The following is a 6,172-nucleotide window of genomic DNA, read 5'->3' as shown; positions in this document are numbered from 1 at the left end:
AGGACTTCATGCTAAGATAAATAAGCCGGAGATAGAAACAAAAATATTGCATGATTTCCCTTACATGTGGAACATATATTTTTAAAAAGATCTCAGATACACAGAGAACAAAACAGTGGTCGCCACCAACAGGGGTGGTGGGCGATGAGAGGAAATGGGAAGATGTAGGTCAAAGTATACAAATTGGCAAACATGCAGAATGAGCAAGTTTAGAGATCTAATGTATAAGATGAGGACTATAGTTAATAAAATTGTATTACGGACTTTTATAAAGTAGATTTTAGCAGCTCTTGTCACACCAATAATCAACAATATGAGATACTGTATAACAATCTATAACATCAAAAACAAAGAATAAAAGGACAAGCTTTCTGACATCGCTTCAAATCTTGCTTTCTCCAACTTGGTAACAACAGCTAATATTGCTAATGATTGCCATTATACTGCTATTACCGTTCTCTGTGCCTTTCTTCTCCTCCTCCTCTTTTTCCCTCCTTGCCAACATAATCACTTTCCCGTTATGCGCATGAAGAAATCTTTCAAGAATAGGAGTTAATTGGTTAGAAAGTCTACCAATCCTACCTCAACCTTTTTACCTTGTGAAAGTTACCATATACAGCCTAAATAACTTGCAGTCAAAATGAACATTGAGTCTTAACACTTGAATAAGATCTCACTTTTATATTGCTGCCAATAAGAACATAGACAAAAATAATATCTTAGATCATATAGTACATAAAGAATGCTGCCTTTCTGCTTATATCTTTTTTTTTTTTTTTTTTTTTTTTGAGACGGAGTCTGGCTCTGTCGCCCAGGCTGGAGTGCAGTGGCCGGATCTCAGCTCACTGCAAGCTCCGCCTCCCGGGTTCACACCATTCTCCTGCCTCAGCCTCCCGAGAAGCTGGGACTACAGGCGCCCGCCACGTCGCCCGGCTAGTTTTTTTGTATTTTTTTTTAGTAGAGACGGGGTTTCAACGTGTTAGCCAGGATGGTCTCGATCTCCTGACCTCGTGATCCACCCATCTTGGCCTCCCAAAGTGCTGGGATTACAGGCTTTCTGCTTATATCTTAAAAGTATGATATTAAGTTAGAATATGTTGACTCATGTGTTTCTTCATAAGGAATATCATCCTATATGCTGACAGAACTGATACAAGTGGTAGAAATTATTTGATCTTTATTTTACATGCACTGTACATTTTTCTATGCTTCTCTATCAAGCAGTTATGATATAGCAAGACCCATGTTCCCTAAGCGAGCTTTACTGAGGTGTACTATAGTCTGGGCATAAGGCAGAAAACTCTCTGATATGGTAAACCACCATTGTATTCTCTAAGATGTGAAACTTTGAGATCTTAAGTAAGAATAGGTTTAAAAAAGAAATACTAGAATAAAAGAAAGTTTTAAAAAAGTGGAATAAAACTGGAATAAAAGAAAGTAAATCCTGCCAGAGCCACCGCGGCCAACGACATGTTGAAAATAATTCAGAGGTCCATGAGGCCAACCAGCCTACACTTGTTCACCTTCAAAGTCTATGCAGCACCAAAAAAGGACTCATCTCCCCAAAATCCCGTGAAGGTTGATGAGCTTTCACTGTACTCAGTTCCTGAGGGTCAATCGAAATGTGTAGAAGAGTCAAGGAGCCAGCTTGAAGAAGGCATCTTACAGTTCTGACGCTATTGTGAGACATATACAAATTTGTGTCAGGAAACATACTCCCAAACTAAGCCTAAGATGCAAAGTTTGGTTCAGTGGGGGTTAGACAGCTATGAATATCTCCAAAATGCACCTCCTGGATTTTTTCCAAGACTTGGTGTTATTGGTTTTGCTGGCCTTAATGGACTCTTTTTGGCTAGAGGTTCAAAAATAAAGAAGCTAGTGTGTCCACCTGGTTTCACGGGATTAGCTGCCTTCATCTGTTATCCACAACAAGCCATCGTGTTTGCCAAGGTCAGTGGGGAGAGATTATATGACTGGGGTTTATGTGGATATATAGTAACAGAAGATTTGTGGAAGGAGAACTTTTAAAAGCCAGGAAATGTGAAGAATTCACCTGGAACTAAGTAGAAAACTCCATGCTCTACCCATTTTAATCAGTTAAATGTAAACACTGGAAACTCCATACAATAAATCACTATTTCTACAGAAAAATGGAGGATAAGTCAGTATTGAATGTATTAAAATGGCTTTCTTCTTCAGGAAAAAATATGTATATAATTAAAACCCAAGTGAAAGAAAGAAAGAAAGTAAATGCTAGTTTTGCCTGCAAATGTAGTTGAAGTCATATACTTATATTGTTGAGGAATGGTGTTTCTTTTAAGCTAAAATACAAGTGAAAAGCCTCAACCTTTCCAATAAAATTTTAGCATTTCCACTTGTTCATCTGATCCATACATTTAGTTTATACCAATCCACAGGATATCTATTCTCTAGGATTTTGGTTGAGAATACAATGTTAATCTATTAGAAGACCAGTTTCTATAAAATGAGGAGTAATATCTAAAGTGTCTGGCACAAATTAGTTAATAGTATTAGTAATATAAACAAAACAGCAATAATGACAAGAGTCAATATTACTCTGGATCACTATGTACCAGAGATATTTCAAGTGTTTTATCTATATTAACTATTTTTTTCCACACACACAACACAATATGAGGTTGGCCTATTACTGTATGAGTAGGCATAGTCATATCTATCAACATTCTTTTTTTTTTTTTTTTTTAAAGACAGGGTCTCCATCTGTTGCCCAGGCTGGGATACAGTGGCATGATTATGACTCACTGCAGCCTTGATCTCATGGGCTGAAGTGATTCTCCTGCCACAGCCTCCCATGTAGCTGGGACCACAGGCATGTACCACCATACCCAGCTGACTTTTTTTTTTTTTTTTTTTGAGACGGAGTCTAGCTCTGTTGCCCAGGCTGGAGTGCAGTGGCCGGATCTCAGCTCACTGCAAGCCCCGCCTCCCGGGTTCACGCCATTCTCCTGCCTCAGCCTCCCGAGTAGCTGGGAGTACAGGCGCCCGCCACCTCGCCCGGCTAATTTTTTTTTTTTTGTATTTTAGTAGAGACGGGGTTTCACCGTGTTAGCCAGGATGGTCTCGATCTCCTGAACTCGTGATCCGCCCGTCTCGGCCTCCCAAAGTGCTGGGATTACAGGCTTAAGCCACCGCGCCCGGCCCAGCTGACTTTTAAACATTTTTTTTTCTAGAAACAAGGGCTCATGTTTTTGCCCATGATGGTCTCAAACTCCTGGGCTCAAACCTGCCTCCCGCCTCCCCCTCCCAAAGTGCTGGAATTATACGTGTAAGCCATTGCGTCTTGCCTCTTTGAACACTCTAGTTTTCTGTCACTTGTTGCCTGAATTCTTGCAAGAACATTCTTACAAAAGTTCTCTTTAGCGTGGTTCCCCTTTCTATAGTCCTGCCCCACTACAATCAACCCAGTTACTAAACCTTGAGATTTTTTTTAAAAAGGAAATCTGATAATATCCCTTTTTTGTTTAACTCTTTTTCATGCCCTTAACATGCCCTTTCATGCCTTTTCCGCATGCCCTTAACATATGTTCAAACTCCTATAATTATCTGGCTCTATACTACCTCACCAGCATCATCTGCTTCATTACTCAACCTCTTCCTACAGAACTAAACTTTGGGTCTCTGGGAACTGTCCTTACTTTTCTACCTGCTTTTCTTTATGTTTCTTCCTCTCCCTCTCATCCCTTCACCTTGTTTAGGGCTCACGTTAATTATTAATGACTCAGAGATACTTGCTGTACTCTCCTCTAAATGCTTCGTTAGCATTGTAGTCTTTCCTTAAGATGACACTTTTCATGCAGTTTTTATTACTTGCTTATATTTTATCTTTCACAGTAGAAGATAAGATGTATAGGGTGCAGAAGCCATGTCTACTTTGTTTCTTTGCAAATCTGGCACTTCTGGTATATTTTAGTCACTATATTCTTTAAATGAATAATTGATTCTTACATGTTGAATAATAAGACCTTAAGTTAACTGACTGTATTCTCAAAGTCTCCTAGGTATCTCAGGTTATTCTGTAATGGTAATGCAATTCGCATACTTATGATGGTACTGAAAACAAATATACCAGTTTCTAATTGGCAGGTCACTTTCCCCACTTTCCATATGTGTCTCACTATGAGACAAACACTCTGAACGAAGAATACAGTCAATCCCCCTGAAAATGCAAAGCAAACAGAATAAAACAACTAGGAATAGGTTTACCTTAGACAGGGGTTTGACAGGTTTGCAGTAGGGTCCTACAGCAAATTCAAAATTAGGTAAGGGTGGGTGAGGAAATTCCAAACACCAGTAGTTTTGAATGAGCCACATTTCAGCTTTTCCCATGATCTCAGATAATTGTAGTGCATTTTCCTGAAGCGGGGCAGGGGGAAGGCAAAAGAAATAAAATTGTCACATGAATATGCCAGGTAATTTTCTAAAATCATTGGAAATAATGTAGCCAAAATTGTTTATGTCTTGCTAAAGCAAATATAAATGTGCATATTATACATAATTTATATATTTTATAGATGTTGTTCATACATAGGTAAATAAAGTGGGTAGACTCTAAGTCACATTAGTATATACATAATCATGAATGATTATTAACACAAGTCACTGTAGAATTAAACATAGATTTGTTTTTCTCTCTAAAATATAAAAGTAACCATTATAAATTTAAAAACTCTTTGTACTCCACCATCACTTAATCCTACCATAGCCATAGCCATGTTTTTCCAGAGTATTCAGTCTAGTTTCTACAATTTAGGAAGCGACATGCAAATGCCATTGGTCCCCGTGGAGATATTTTTAATAGCTCAGCCAGCAGCTCTCCACGGGAACCAATGGTATTTGCATGAACGACATCAGACCTTGATTATTGTAGGTTTGTCATAAGTTTCTTTTTCAAAACTACATCTTTGAAGAACTTCTCAGTGTAACAAGAATATTCCCAAAGAAGTTCTTGCATTAGTGAAAAATATGTTCAAAATATATGTTTTGGAAGTCATGTATCCATTTAGTAATCTGTTGTGTGAGAAAAACTCTGCAAAATAATCTTTAATTACAGGTATAAAATTAACCTCAAATTTAGTAATGGATGTTATGTTGGGATAAACAAGAATAGAAGCTGACAATGTTAGAACAGTCACCTCATGACCTCTCTGCATAAGTTTATCCAGGATTGTATTTATATTCATCCAATGACTATATTCTGTGGGCCACACCAGCACATTTCCACAACTCCCAGAGCTAGAGTAATAGCTCAGCTGTATCAGTAGAAGAGCTGAAGTCCATTTCATAGCCATCTTGATAAAATACAATGCCTTTTTTTAAATTGTTGTTCCCTCTGCCATTCTTACGTTTTGTTTTTATGCAAGGATAAATCAATCCAGAAGTTAAAATGTAATTCTTATCCCTTGAAGTAAATACATTATATAAGTAGTCTGAACATGTCAATGGCAAATGGAAAAACAAAATGTAGATGACCCTGTGTTTACACAAATGTATTTAATGTCTCTTTATGTTTTTAAGTGCTTTCATCCAGCTGAGATCAATGATTTTGCATGAACACGTCATCACATTTATGGAATATATTTTAGACTACTACCAAAAGTAGTGGCAATAGAGAGGCTCTTTTGTCTTCAGTCTCCTTGACACACAACTAGAGATAAAATAATTATATGGATGAATCAGCATTTTTTAGAGTATTTTTATAAAAACACTTTAGTCATGATTTTTTGTCATATAATTCACATGCTATGCAATTCACCAATCTAATATATGTATATTAGTCTGTTCTCATGCTGCTGGTAAAGACATATCCAAGACTGGGTAGTTTATAAAGGAAAGAGGTTTAATTGACTCAGTTCCACATGGCTGGGGAGGCCTCACAACCATGGTGACAGGCAAGACAGAGAGCTTGTGCAGGGGAACTCCCATTTATAAAACCATCATATCTCATGTGACTTATTCACTACCACAAGAACAGTATGGAGGAAACGACCCCCATGATTCAATTATCTCCACCTGGCCCCAACCTTGAAACGTGAGTATTATTACAATTCAAGGTGAGATTTGGGTGGAGACATAGCCAAACCATATCAGTGTACAATTGAATGTTTCGTTGTATATTAACAGACTTGTAAAA

At 37.7% G+C, this 6,172-nt stretch overlaps 1 pseudogene; it reads left to right on the top strand.

The window, feature by feature from the left end:
* Positions 1-1,182: 1,182 nt before the first annotated feature.
* On the top strand, positions 1,183-2,124 carry LOC126955149 (MICOS complex subunit MIC26-like; annotated as a pseudogene).
* The last annotated feature ends 4,048 nt before the right edge of the window (positions 2,125-6,172 follow it).

The sequence above is a fragment of the Macaca thibetana genome, chromosome 5, assembly GCF_024542745.1.
Source record: "Macaca thibetana thibetana isolate TM-01 chromosome 5, ASM2454274v1, whole genome shotgun sequence".
Classification (NCBI taxonomy): Eukaryota; Metazoa; Chordata; class Mammalia; order Primates; family Cercopithecidae; genus Macaca; species Macaca thibetana.
This window is presented reverse-complemented; position numbering and strand designations above follow the sequence as displayed.